Below are 14,438 nucleotides of genomic sequence, written 5' to 3' on the forward strand. Positions count from 1 at the left end.
GGATTTTTCATTAATGTTTTATTAAAAAATACTATAATTTCATATTCTTATAATCCATTGTCAACTAGAATATTTTCAACTTATTCAACTTTTGGTGATTTATGTAATATCCCATGATAATGTTATACTACAATTTATTAAAAATTTACCATATTAAAGGACATACATTTTATTTCCAATTTTTGCTTTTATGAACAGCACTGCTTGTAGAACATCTATGTATATAGATCCTTACAATCTAGGGCTTTTGATTTATGAGATTGATTTCCTATAATGGGATTACTGTGTTGAAAGGCGTATTGTTTGCTTTAAATAGATATGGCCAGTGCTTTATGAAAGTTATGGTTCATCCCTTCTCCAGCAGTAGGTATTACTACTTTTCTTGATTTTGGACAGTCTGGCAAGTGAGAAACTAATGTGTCATTGCTACTTTAACTTGCATTTTTTGTGATCATTAATGAAATTGAGTATGTTCATATATTCATTTGTTATTTGAACTTGTTCTGTGGATTGCTAATTGTATCCTTTGCCCATTTTTAATTAGGCTGTCTTTTCCTTATTAATTTGAAGTCTTTATATTATTGATACCAATTAAAAGTGGTTATTGAAGTATAGTGGACATACAGTGTATTAGCTTCAAGTGTCCAGTATAATGACCGACAATTCTATACGCTACTCAGTACTCACCGTGATAAGTGTCATCAGCATCTGTCACCATGAGATATTAGTAACTTTATTCCCTGTATTGTGCTTTTCATCTCTATGACTTGTTTATTTTATAACTGGAAGTTTGCACCTCTTCATCCTCTACCTGTTTCACTTATCCACCACCCACCTTCCCTATGGCAGCCTTTGTATTTAAGAGTGTTTTTTTGTTTGTTCATTTGTTTTTTAGATTCCACACGTAAGTGAAAACATGTCTTTTCTCCTACTTCGTTCACTTAGCGTAACATTCTCTAGGTCTATCCATATTGTTGCAAATAGCAAGATTTCATTCTTTTATTATGGTTGAGTATTATTCTGTTTGTGTGTATATTTGTGTGTATGTCACATCTTCTTTATCCATTCATCTATTGATGGATACTTGGGTTGTTTCCATGTCTTGGCTGTTGTAAATAATGGTGCAGTAAGCATCATTTTGCATAAATCTTTTCAAGTTGATGTTTTTGTTTTCTTTGAGTAAATACCTGGTAGTGGAATTACTGTCTCATGTGGTATTTCTATTTTTAATTTTTTGAGGAGCCTCCATACTGTTTTCCACAGTGGTTGCACCAGTTTCCATTCCCAAATACTGTGCACGAGGGTTCCCTTTTCTCCACATCCTCACCAACTCGTTATATCTTGTCTTTTTGATATTAGCCCTTTTGACAGGTGTGAAGTGATGCCTCATTGTGGTTTTGATTTGCATTTCCCTGATGATCAGTGATGTTGAGCATCTTTACATGTGTCTGTTGGCAATTTGCATGTATTCTTTGGGAAAATGTCAGTCAGGTCCTCTGTGTTTTTAATCAGATTTTTTTTTTTTTTTTTGGTGTTATGGGTTCTTCATATATTTTGGACATTAACTCCTTATCGGATATATAGTTTGTAAATATCTTCTCCCACTCGGTAGATTGCTTTTTATTGATGGTTTCCTTCACTATTACTTTGGTGTAGTCCCAGTAGTTTGTTTTTGTTTACCTTGTCTGAGGAGTCATATCTATAAATATGTTGCTAAGGCCAGTGTTTAAGAGAGAATTTTTTTAGTTCTACGCATTGTAAATAGTTTGCCTAGTCTTTTTCTTTATGATCTCTTTTTCTATAGAAAAACTTAAAAAATTTCACTCTATCTGTCTTTAATTTACTGGGTTCGAGTCTTGGAGTAAAAAACAAAACAAAACAACTCAACCTCTAGGTAATACATATTCTAAATTTTCTTTTGAGAGAATTATATGAATTTTTTATGTTTGACTTTTTTAATGTCTGGCTTTTTTAATGTCTGACTTTTAATTCTTCTAAAATTTACTTTAGTGTGTAACGAAGAGTAAAACTTTACTTTCTTAAAAAATTTCAACGCATGGGCTTGTATGTATCATATCAGTATGTATCAGTAGTGTGTGGTATCAGAGGGGTGGTAGCTCTCAAATTAGATCAGTGTTTTGCAAACTAGCTCTGTCATTTGTTACCTGCATGGCCTTGCTAAAGTGACTGGATTTGAGACTTCTTTTCTTCTTTAAAATGGCAATAATGCTATCTACTTCAAAGTGTATTCTGATTTACTTAACCCAGCTTTTATGCTATAGTAGCCTCTTAAAACCGTGTTGGTTTCCCTTATTTTCTTCTTTTTCCTGATTGCTTTAAAGTTCATTACATTTGTTATTAGGGAGTTATTTCTGGATATGGATAGTGTTCAATATTACCAGGTCTTTTTAAATCATTTAGGAATGACTCTTGGTCCCACATGTGAATTCAAGATGATATGTGCAGATAGTATATGACATTTTGTATGTCCTTTTAAAACTTAATTTTATTTATTTATTTTTTAGGATTATTCAATGCAGTAGCCTCTTCCTGTCTTTAAGGCCATGTTCTTGAAGATCCCAAAGATAGAATTAAGGAAGGAAATTGGGGACTAGATGGAAATATGGATTAGGTTGACCTATGTAGGCCTGTGTCTGTGTGCATATGTGTGTATTTTGCAGTCACTAAAATAAAAGTGTAAATGACAGCTAGATAATGAGAATCTTAATGAAACTTAATGCCTTTTAAATTATTAATACAGTTTAATTTTTATTTATCTCTTTTAAAGTTGGAACTCCTTCTTGAAGTTTTCAACAAGGTTCTTGTAAACTTTTTTTCTTACTTCAGCTCATGTGCATGCTATGAGCCTTTTCCTCTATGCCTTTTCTCTATCCAAATGTTTAGCATTTCTCTCATTTTATGATTAGAAGTAGATTCTCACTGCTAGTGCCCACAGTAATTTGGAGAAGAGCACAGTTACTTGTGTAGATGGCTTGGATTTATATTCCAGTTGAACCACCTGTTAGCTGTGTGCCTTTAGCAAATTACTCCACATTGTGTGTCACAAATTCCTTATTCACAAAATTAAGATAATAATAGTTCTTATTTTTTAGGGTACCTATAATGTTAAATGAAGTTATATGTTAAGCCATTATGGCATTTCATGGCACATAGTAGGAACTCATTAAATTTAGGTTATCCTGCGTTGTTGAGGAGGTGTTTCTCAAATACGCATTCATGCCTAAACAAGACATGAAGTATTAACAAAATTTGTTAGGATGTTTCCAAGGGTGGATAATCCCAAGGATAGGAATATAGACGAGATTTCTTCAGGGAGGGTTTAGAATAAATGAAACAGAAATCTAGGGAAGAATGGTAAGGCACACCAATGTAGTTTTTGAAGGGTTTGATATATATAATTTTATTCTATAAAGTAAGAAGGTTTTGTTCCATTTCTGGTCTAACGAAATTTTTATCCCAGCAATATTAACAAAATGTAAATGGATTTTTCTTAAGGAACATTATTAGTAATGTAGTTTGCCCTGGTTCCTTAACTCTTGAAATAGCAAGAATGTTTAATTGCTATAGAATAAGTTATAATACCATAATTTAAATTCATTACATACATTAGATTATAAATTTTGTGGATACTGCTTGAAGGTATATAATGTAATATACAGGTTGAAATCTGTTCATCTGAAGTTTTTCAATTTTTAAAGATTTCTGGCTCAGTAATGTTTATAAAAATTGAAATCTGATTCCAATGAAAACTTTTTTCTTCTGTGTCATAGCAAGTGGTGGTGCATGGTGGATTTGATGAGGCAAATTATGCTATATAAAGGATGTTTTAAAGTGAAAAAATAATTCATACTGAATAAATCACAGTCAGTGCAGCTGTAATATTGAAGGAAGTGGTTTATTCTCTGTAACCTAGCTGATGTACTTTTTGAATGTACATCTGGTAACTAGAATTTAAAGATGTAGTCAGATTCACTGAAATGGTTTCATATTTGAAGTAGTTGTTTTTCATTGAAAATTTAACACTGGTTTCTTTGAAATTATGAAAATCTTATTTTTGTGTGTGAATACCTATATGTGCTGGGCATATTTGAAACATTTTTACGAACAGTGATGATTGATGGCAAAAAGTATACTTACCTGGAACTCCCCTCTACCCCCCCTTTCTTTCTAAATAACCTTAAACGTTTCTTAAACTTAAGGTGTTTTGATCCAAATTACCTTAAATTGTAAATTTTTCTTACATTAAGAGTCTGTTGTAAATTTAGTTTGAAGGTTTTTATTTTAACCTTATAAATATTTTCTCCTTTTCTTTAAAATCACCTATTAACCTATTATCTTCAGTATCAAAGTAGTAATATTCTTGATGTCGAAGGGGAAAATCATTAATGATTATCTTACCCAAAGACAACAGTTTTGTTTTTTGCCATGTTTTTTTCAACTTTTTTCCTATGCATATTTATTCTTTATCTCAAGATTTTTTAATACAATTATTATACATACAATTTTGTATCCTATATTTTTCTTCTTTATATTTTATACTTGTCTGTACACACAGTTTTAAATGTAGAATCAATTTTTACACCCCAGTTTGTTTCAGAGAATACTTTAAAAACCTAGATTAAAGATGATGAAAAGCATTTTAATTTAAAACAAAACTAGTGTTCTATATTAGTGTTTTTACATCTTTATAGGTATTATTCAAATTTGAAATTACTTAATGCCATTAAGTAAACAAACCCATATTTTTGAACATCCCCCTTGTAATATTTCCCATGTTTAGTTATGAATTTTATATAGGCAAAACCAAGTACACCTTAGTTATTTTTAACTGGATTTAAGAGTATTATTTCCTGCATAACAGTTTTCACTAACTAGTACCCTATTTGATGTGGATGATAGTATTAACATGTTAAAAAAATATTGTATAGTTGATGTTATTTAGAAATTAATGGTATATACGTGGGGAAGAGATTCTCACTGAATAGGCTAACTGGTTATTTTTAAAAATAGGATTATGAGGGCAGGAACCTTAAAAGGTCATCTGAACTAATTTCCTGACTTGAGGCAGATCTTCAAACATCTTTTTAGTTATGAACCTGAAACCAGTCAACAAGAGGTAGGTTATAATTTGCAAAGAATGTTAATCTGGGTGGTCAAATTGTTTAACTTAGATGAACTTCACTCTTTCATTTATTAAAATATTTTTATACCAGATACGTCATTAAAAAAATTTTTTTTAATGCTTATTTATTTTTGATAGAGAAGGAGAGCAGAGAGAGAGGGAGACACAGAATCCGAAGCACGCTCTAGGCTTCGAGCTGTCAGCACAGAGCCTGGCGCGGGGTTCAAACTCATGAACCCTGAGATCATGACTTGAGCTGAAGTCGGACGCTTAACCGACCGAGCCACCCAGGTGCCCCTATATCAGATATGTTATTTTGAGTTATTTTTCTGTCTCAGGACATCTGAAAGATAATAATACTTTGTCAGCATCAGTATCTTCCACTGACAAGGATTTTCAAAGGAAGAGAGGCAGAGATGGCCTTGTTTTTTTCATCTACCTCTTCTCCCAAGCTGAGAATCACTGGCTTTTTTCCATATATAAAATTATATAATCTTTTAAAATATTTGAGTGCCTAGTGTGTACCAGGCACTGGACTGGATGTTTTGGAAAACAAAAAATACCCTTCTGGAGCTTGTAGTTTGGATGGAGAGGTAAGGCACATACTTTATATTGAAATTTTACATTATAGTCAGGAAACAATATATGTTTTATGAGAATATACATACAATAAAGGTTTTTGACTTCCAAGTCATATCATTTTGGTCTGGAGTTATCATTGTTAAGAATTTGGGAGTATCATTTATGACCTAAAATTGATAGCCTAATGCTATGATGCATGCCTTAGAGTCTAAATGTCACTTTCCCCTCCTAAAATCAGCATGAGCAGAAGGTTAAGGAGTTAGTATTTATGTGTTTGTTATTAGGGGAACTTAGCCTACCCATCCAATTTCCCATTGGAAATTAAGATTGTGTCAAACAGAAACTTCTTTGGTAAGCAGAGACTGATGTAACTACTAGGCTCTAACCAAATAGATTCTTTGGAGATTTTGAAATGCAAATATTAAAAGAAATCATAATTATTGATTTTAACTTTAACTGTGACCAGAAGTATCCAAATAGGTACTAATGATTAGCCTCACTGAAATCACAAGATCATGATCTTGACAAAGCATTAACATTTTATAGAGACACTTGATTGAGCAGTTTTCATATACATTTAACTTCAAAGTAAACCTGGTTCAGTAATCTTGAGGAAATCAACCCCATGAAGTCTGGAGGAGGTGCAGCCGGAAACAGAGTGGAAAGGGGAGTGTGCCTTGGAAGCAGCCTGGACAAAAGAAGCAAAGTTCCCATTAATTAAGCATGTGATCTTTAGAAATCTGCTTGAAATTTTCATCTGTAAAATGAAGGACTGGACCAAGTGACTTCTAAAAATACAGCCCACAAAATTGCATGATTCCATGACTCTAAATTCCTTGTGAGAACTCTACAAGGAATGTGAATGCTTATTTTCTGCCTGTCTCTTTATTAATCTGAGTTCCTCCATTGCCTGCCCTCTCAGCCTTCATTTTCGGTAAGCTACCTCATCCATTCCCAGGTCTTAAGTTCATGTGTTTTAATGATGCTGTCATTTCTTTTCCTCTGCAAACATGATTATCCAGATTTCTATCCAATTTCTCTTTGCCTTGAAAGAATCTCAGACCCAATATGTTCTATATTCATATCTAATTTAGAGTCCTAGGGATTAAGATCTCTGTTTTCTGCCTCTGTAACATTTAATTCATCATCATGATGTAAGAGTGTATTTTCCTCTCCTGCCTGTTTCCTCTTATTCCCTGTGCTACGGTTCTTGCTCATCTGTAGTCATAGCACTGTCTCCTGCAAAATTCTCTTAATTTCCTTGCCTGTATTTTCTTTCAGTCTTGTCTGTCTTTATGTCTGTGTCTGAAAACAGAGACTGTTACTCATCTTTGTGTCCCCAGTGCCAAGAACATGTTATAATTTAACTTGCAAAACCCTACAGACCCAAGATTGTATCTAAACAGTGGTAAAAAAAAAAAAAAAAAAAAAAAAAAGGTGGCAGTCCTCGTCTATGTACTGCTGTAATTGTGCACTTGATGAAAGGACCCATACAAAGAAGCAAGACCCTGACTAGCAGATTTCTCTTAGTTCTCTGGAATGTGTTTTCTATTTGGTAATGACTTAACCATCTGCTCATTCTTCTTTGCTGGAAAGTCTGGGAACTTTTACTTCTCTCACCTGTCTACATACATCTAGGTATTATGGATTCCTAATTTTACCCTGTAATAGCTTGGATATCCCTTTCTCTGTCTCTATCGTTCATATCTTAGGTCAGTCCGTAGAATTTCTTACACGTGTTAGGACAGCAGTCTTCTAACTGCTCTTTCTCCAGTCTCGCCTTCAGTCTATTTTCCATGCTGTGGTCAGAGTAAGTTTTAAAAGCTCTGATATTTTACTCCAATGCTTTGATTCTGTTAGTGGTTCTTCTTATATTTCAAAATCAAGTTAAATGTCTTAATGTTGTACATGGCCCTAAATGCATTGCCTGCTTTTCTATTCTTATGTCTAACCTACTTACCCGCTTTGCTTGTGTCCCAGCCATGCCAATCTATTGGCGGTTGTATTGTTCAGGCATTGTGTCTTATTTCCCAATCCCCTTATCCTTATTTTGTCCTCCAAGATTCATTAGAAATATTTTAAAGGAAACCTTGCCCAATTCTTTCAGTGTGGGTGGGTCAGTACCTTTCTGATGCCTGTCTGTGTTATCATAGTTCACATTGTAGTATGTGTGTTATCTCTAGTAGACTTCTGTTTTTTGATAGGAATTATGTCTTATTATTTGATCTGTTTATCCCAGTGCTTAGTACAGTGTTACACAGTTGGCATTTTTCTTCTCCCCATCGTGAATTAATATGTGATTGCCAGAGAGTAATTTGTAACTGTGGATTCCCTGGTGTCAAACGAAGAAAAGGAAGTTGGTATTTTGGTGATCTCAGAGACTCACAGACTATGCTGCTTTCTGTCATTACTGTGGAGCACTGAGTACTTAATATATGTCAGGTGTTGCTCTGAGTGCTTTACATGTATTGACTTATTTAAATCTCCTAACATCCCTGTTAGGTAGGTTCTCTTATTGTTATTTTATAGATGAAGAACCTAAGCACAGAAGTTAAATAATTCACTTGAAGTCACATAGTTAGTAGCAGAGCCTGGATTCCACCAAGGCTATGTTGAAGGAGAGTCCAGGTCTTACCTACTTTACCAAACTCTGGTGAACTGGAGGATTTTGACATGGAGTGATTATGGGGGGGTTCATGAAAGTATGCAAGTGTATCTCTAGGTTCTTTATTCTGTTGCCAGTTACACGGGGGGTAGGGGTGGGGTGGGGTGGGGAGGACCAGTGTTTATACCTCACAGGCTCTCAGTAAATCTTTGTAGAATGAATCTAAGAGTCTTTGATCATAGTATATGGTGCTGAAGTTGACCTCTGTGATTCATGCATTATCAAGAAGCCTTGGCTTCCTTATATCAATAATTTGCATGAAAATAATGGCATTTTCATGAACATGGAAATAGCATGGGCCATGGCCACGGATGTGAGAAAACAAGAATGTGTATGCCAGAGAATTCCAGTTCATTTATGGGAATGATAGGGAAGAGATGAGTCTTGAAAGGTAAATCAGGCATGGGGTTCTATGGGCTTGACCTAAATAGATGGGAAAGGAAAGAAAAGGACAAATTTGAGGAATGTTTATGAGGAATAGTAAATACAGTTAGTATTAATTGGATGTAGAAGTTTTGAGGAAAAGGGGAATCAGAAAACAGTGACTTTGGGATTTTTTATGTTTGGACAAGAAAAGGCAATTGATCATTTTGGGGGCAAGAGGATGAGTTAGGAGATGATCTATACATTTGAGGTAGTGATTATAGGGTATATAATATGTATTCAGTGCTTTTTCTATTACCTGTAGAGCAGTCCTCAACTGGAGGTGATTTGGGGCCACAAGGACACTTGGTTGTGTCTGTAGACAGTTGGGGATGCTGCTAAACATCCTGTGATGGGGAGTCCAGCTCCCCGCAACAGAGAAATATCCTGCTCAAAACATCAGTAGTACCAAGGTTGAGAAATCGTGCTCTAGAGAATATGAGGCGGGCGGGATGGATTTTGCCATGACCTTGTTCAAAGAAGTTCACATTTATAGTTCCCTTTTAGTTTTCACCCTTATTAGAGCATTGAAAGAGCTATCATGAAATTATTTTGTTCAATTGAGCAATCATGTATCGATGTACAGTGTATCAAATATTTAGGTTGCAAAAATAGAGAAATCCAACACATGGCAGCCCATGCTGTCAAGGAGCTTCAGAGTTTAAATAAGGGGGTTGTGTATTCCAAAAACCAAAACTCTTTAGAGCATTACTTTCAGCTTCATAGAGCATGCAGAATATAAAGTTGTCATTGAATGACTGATTGGATGAACTTGGCACTCTTGTTTCCAAGCATGAACTTTTCAGTGGATGTTTTCAGTAGTATGTGGTATTCAAGATCATTGATGGGAAGAGTTTGGGTTGTGGTAAGATGATTCTAAGTGTTACTGTCAAATAGTAGGATTTTGCTTTATGAACTTATAAGAAAAATCAAGAGCATCTCAAGAATAAAGTTGAGAGGAGTTTTTAGTGTTTTAAAGTGCTTGTTTTAATATGTATGCTTTTCACTTAAACATGTTTAATTATAAAAATAATATAGCATAGAAGTATATGAATTTTGAAAGTTATTTTTTTTCTTAATAGCACACTGTAGATGTAATCACTTTTAAAAGTTCACTTCCATTCCTGTGGACTTTTTAATGCCATTAATATAGTGATACAGCACCTTTACTATATAATATTACAGTGCTTTCTTTTTTCACTTAATGTGTAATGGTTTCCTTTTCGTGCACGTAGGTTTACTACTTTTATATCTGACGTGAACTGTTCCATTGTTTAGATGCATCATGATTTGTTACCATTCCCTTATTGTCCACCCACAATTTTTTTTTTTTTTTTTGCCCTATAGGCAGCACCACAGTAAAGAATCTTGTTTGTATACTGTTGCACAGTAATGTTAATATTTCTGTAGAACACATTCCCAGAAGTATAACTTATGTAGCATTTTCATTTTATCGCATTCCTCCCCACCAAAAGTTGAACCAGGCTGTGCTCTTGCCAACAATGTCAGATGGCACTCTCTTTCCCCTTTAGCTTGGCAACACTAGCTGCTAATAAAAAAGAAGTACTCCTACCTATTTGTCTGCTGGCTCTCCCCCTCTGTCCCTCGTCTTCCGCCACCTCCCTTTTTAGTCCTCCTTCCCCTATATCCCCCTCTCATTCACGTCTCCCCTGTGCTCTGCCACACCTTTCTTTGACTTGTGTAATTTGACTTGGGTTGTTGTTGTTGTTGTTGTTGTTTTTAATCTCTCACTTTTTCTTTCTGAGTTTTCTTTTAAGTGGTTTGTAGGAGCTCTTTTAAAATTTTTTTGTTTATTATTTTGAAAGAGACAGCATGAGTGGGGGAGGGGCAGAGAGAGTGGGAGAGAGAGAATTCCAAGCAGGCTCTGCACCGTCAGCACAGAGCTCAATATAGGGTTGAATGCACGAAATCATGAGATCATGACCTGAGCCGAAATTGAGAGTCAGAGGCTTAGCCACCCAGGTGCCCCTGTAGGAGCTCTTTTTATTATATAGATTAACCCCATATATATATTTCCCCAGATACTTGATGTTCGCTTGTGGTATCTTTAATCAGGGAGAAATTTAAAAATTTTATGTAAAATTTGTCAGATTTCCTCACTTGAAGATTGTAAATATATTTTTATATGTTTTTCCTTTATGTTCATTTCCTTGATCAATAAGGAATTTATACATTCCTTATTGTGTATGTGATATACATATCACATGGATGTGATACACCATAGACATAGGATAGAACCTTCCTCTCAAATGGCCAATATTCCCAATACAGTATTGAATACCCCATGCTTTTCCTGGTGATTTGAAGCATCACTTTGTATATACTGAATTTCTATCTATAACTGTATGTGTATTCTTATGTATTTCTTCATTACTCAGTTCTTACTCTTTTTCTTCCCAATTCTTATGTATAACAAATACAAATACATCCTGTTGGTTCATTTGCAGATGCTCTATTCTAATTCATCAATCTATTCTCATTTTAGTTTACTCTAACTTAATAGGAGTTCTTGATATCGCCTAGTTTGGTTCCCCTATTACTATTCTTAATTTAAAAATTTTATTGGTCATTCTCACTTCTACTCTTCCAAATGAACTTCAGCATCAATGTGGCTTGTTTCTCCCCAAAATAGTGTCTGGATTTTTACTGCCAGATCATTCTTTTTGTTGTTGTTATGTACTCTTGAAACTTACTTGCATGACACTTAAGCAAATTAATAAAACGACAACGACAACAACAAAAAAAACTGGGTTCAAGCTAAAAGTAGGGTACACTTTTGTGTTACTGTCTGTCTATGACTAGGCCCAGTTTTTTTCAGAATTTTTGCCTGGTTGACCTTTAAATATGTTTTTTCTCATGTTATTTTAATTTCTTTTTCAGAGTCATGTCAGATCTCATTTCATTTAAATTTTTTCTAAATAGATGCATACTTTGAATTTTCTTCTTGTTTCTATAACATCTCTACCACTTTTATAATTATCTCTCAGTTTATAGTATCTAAACTCTCTGAGAATAGCTACCATGTGATTCATATCTTTTTTTTTTTTTATTTAGTTATGTCACAGGCCAAGGTTGTATAGCCTTTGGAAAATCAACAAATTTGGACCTCAGTTTTCTTAAAGTAGGTATAATTATACCTGCTCTACATGGTGGTTATAAAGCCAGAAGAGCTTATAAAGCACCTGCCAGGAGAGCATACTGAGGTGCCCATAGCAAGGCCAAAGTGGCTGTCTAGAAAAGCAGAAACATTGGGTGGCTGGTATTAAGTGCAAGTAGTAGGTAGAGAGTAAATTGAGGTAATTGTCCAAATAAAAGGTGGAGGAAAACTTGCAAAAACCAGAGATCATCTCATGTTTTCAAAACGTAAACCTTTAGGGGTTAATCACTAAACTCTATTGAGTGCTTGTGGGCAGAGCACTGTGTCATGTGCTGTCGAGTATGTGAACATATGTATACGGCAGTTTCTGTGCTCCAAGAGCTAGTTGTCTAATATTGAAGATGCTTTGAGACCAAAGAAATGAATCAGAGATGGGTGAATCATGTGGATGGATATGCACGCTTAGGTTGTCATTAAATTCAGCAAGAGAATGACATTTGGGTGGTATTAGGGAAGCTGAGCTGTGTATCCTTTACAAAGGCATACGTGTTGAAAAAGATCTTCAAGACAAGGCCTGGATAATTTCGTACTTAAGAGAAAATTTAGACACTGCTATTTAGATCTTAGCCAAGGGGCGCCTGGGTGGCGCAGTCGGTTAAGCGTCCGACTTCAGCCAGGTCACGATCTCGCGGTCCGTGAGTTCGAGCCCCGCGTCGGGCTCTGGGCTGATGGCTCGGAGCCTGGAGCCTGTTTCCGATTCTGTGTCTCCCTCTCTCTCTGCCCCTCCCCTGTTCATGCTCTGTCTCTCTCTGTCCCAAAAATAAATAAACGTTGAAAAAAAAAATTAAAAAAAAAAAAAAAAACAATGAGTTTAAAAAAAAAAAAAAATAGATCTTAGCCAAGAAAGGAAACAGTGGAGCCCTGGAGGAAGCAGCCCATCAAGGAGTAACTGCATGGAAAAAGGAGGCTTTGCTTGAGAGCCAGCTGGGAGTAGGAGAAAGGTGAATTGGACAGGTAGGGTAAGATGATTAAGTGTTGGTCCTGCCACTTGACGTGAAGTCACTCAACTTCTTGTCTCTTTTTCTGGTCTGTAAAACAAGCAGGTTAGACTTGGTCAACTGGATAGCTGTCATTTCTATCCGAATGAAAAATCAAAATGATGATCGATTCTCCTCCACCCTACTAGAGACTGAACACTGGTCACTAATATGTGAATCTTCGGAATGCATATTTTTTTGGTAACCATGATTTGGTCGCTGGATTTTACATGACTTGAGAGAGGACATCCTTTTCCTCTAGAATGGCACATTTTACTTTTACTTCCTAGTGGGCTATTTGATTTAAAGATCGTGTTAGTGGTTTAGGAGTCATAGACATATACAGAACTAGAAATCATTTAATTTATTTCATTGTGTACAGATGGTTCCTCACTTACAATGGGTCTACTTAGATTTTTCGATTTTACAATGGTGCGGAAGTGATACGCATTTGGTAGAAACGGTATGTTGAATTTTGATCTTTCCCCGGGGATGTAATGTGGTGTGATCCTGTCTCATGATGCTAGATGGTGGCAGTGAGCTGAAGCTTCCAATCAGTAACCTGATCGAGGGGTCAGCAGCCAGTATGCTTACAACCATTCTGTACCCCTATAGTCTGTTTTTACTTTCATTAAAGTATTCAGTAAGTTACATGAGATACTCAACACTTGACTAAAACGTAGGCTTTGTGTTAGGTGATTTTTTTCCCCAACTGTAGGCTACTGTAAATGTTCCGAGCACATTTAAGGTAGGCTAGGGTAAGCTATGACGTTCTGTAGGTTAGGTGTATCAAACACATTTTCAGCTTAAGATCTTTTCAGCTTAGGCTGGTTTATCAGGACATAGCCCCGTGGTAAATGGAGGAAGGTCTGTAGATGAGGAAACGAGCTAGCGAGATTTAGGGAGCTGCGGCGTAAGCTGGAAGGTAGGTAAGAGCTGAATAGTTGCAGAGCAGGAACCAGAGTCCAAGCTTCTTTTTTTCTATGCAATAGAAAATTCATTCCATGCTGACGGTGTTTTGGACTTTATGACAATTTAATGCTGTTTTTTGAGGTTGTTAGAGTGAATGAATTTCTAGTTAGTTAGGGAGGATGGGAGAACACAGTGAACATTTTACACTTTTCTGTGATGGATTTGAATACTCCTTTGAATACTCATGTCTCTTAGTGATCCACAACTGGTTATTTTAGTTATTCATTCACTTCTGACCTATTAGTAGGTTTTGTCTGCCATCTGATTATGAGGGGAGTTTTGTAATGTGGTTGGATAAGTGGAAGTGTATCACATTGCTGTTGACAACAGCTCAGTGGAAAATTTGCTGAATGTATCTTTTTTCTTTGACTGTGGGTAACATCAAATTGAAATTAACATATTTCCAAAATAGCCTGAGTCAAGTTTATCTCTCAAGGGGAAGGTTCTAGAGTTGGAATTATTAAACCTCTTGAAATCGCATGCAAAATTTTGTGTGTA

The 14,438-nt window shown here is 35.4% G+C and overlaps 1 protein-coding gene across 3 annotated transcripts in view; it reads left to right on the forward strand.

Annotated features, from left to right (window-relative positions):
- HBS1L (HBS1 like translational GTPase) overlaps positions 1-14,438 on the forward strand; it is an 88,804-nt gene that overhangs the window by 32,988 nt on the left and 41,378 nt on the right. Inside the window, exons 1-2 of one of the 3 annotated variants that reach the window (XM_040449118.1) lie at positions 3,367-3,375; positions 5,970-5,975. The exons of the other annotated variants lie outside the window; for them this stretch is intronic. The gene's annotated coding sequence lies outside the window, so the exon portion shown is untranslated. Of the gene's footprint in view, positions 1-3,366; positions 3,376-5,969; positions 5,976-14,438 lie in introns of those variants that run through there. 3 annotated transcript variants of the gene reach the window in all.

The sequence above is a fragment of the Herpailurus yagouaroundi genome, unplaced genomic scaffold, assembly GCF_014898765.1.
Source record: "Herpailurus yagouaroundi ecotype Mexico unplaced genomic scaffold, PumYag 198, whole genome shotgun sequence".
Classification (NCBI taxonomy): domain Eukaryota; kingdom Metazoa; phylum Chordata; class Mammalia; order Carnivora; family Felidae; genus Herpailurus; species Herpailurus yagouaroundi.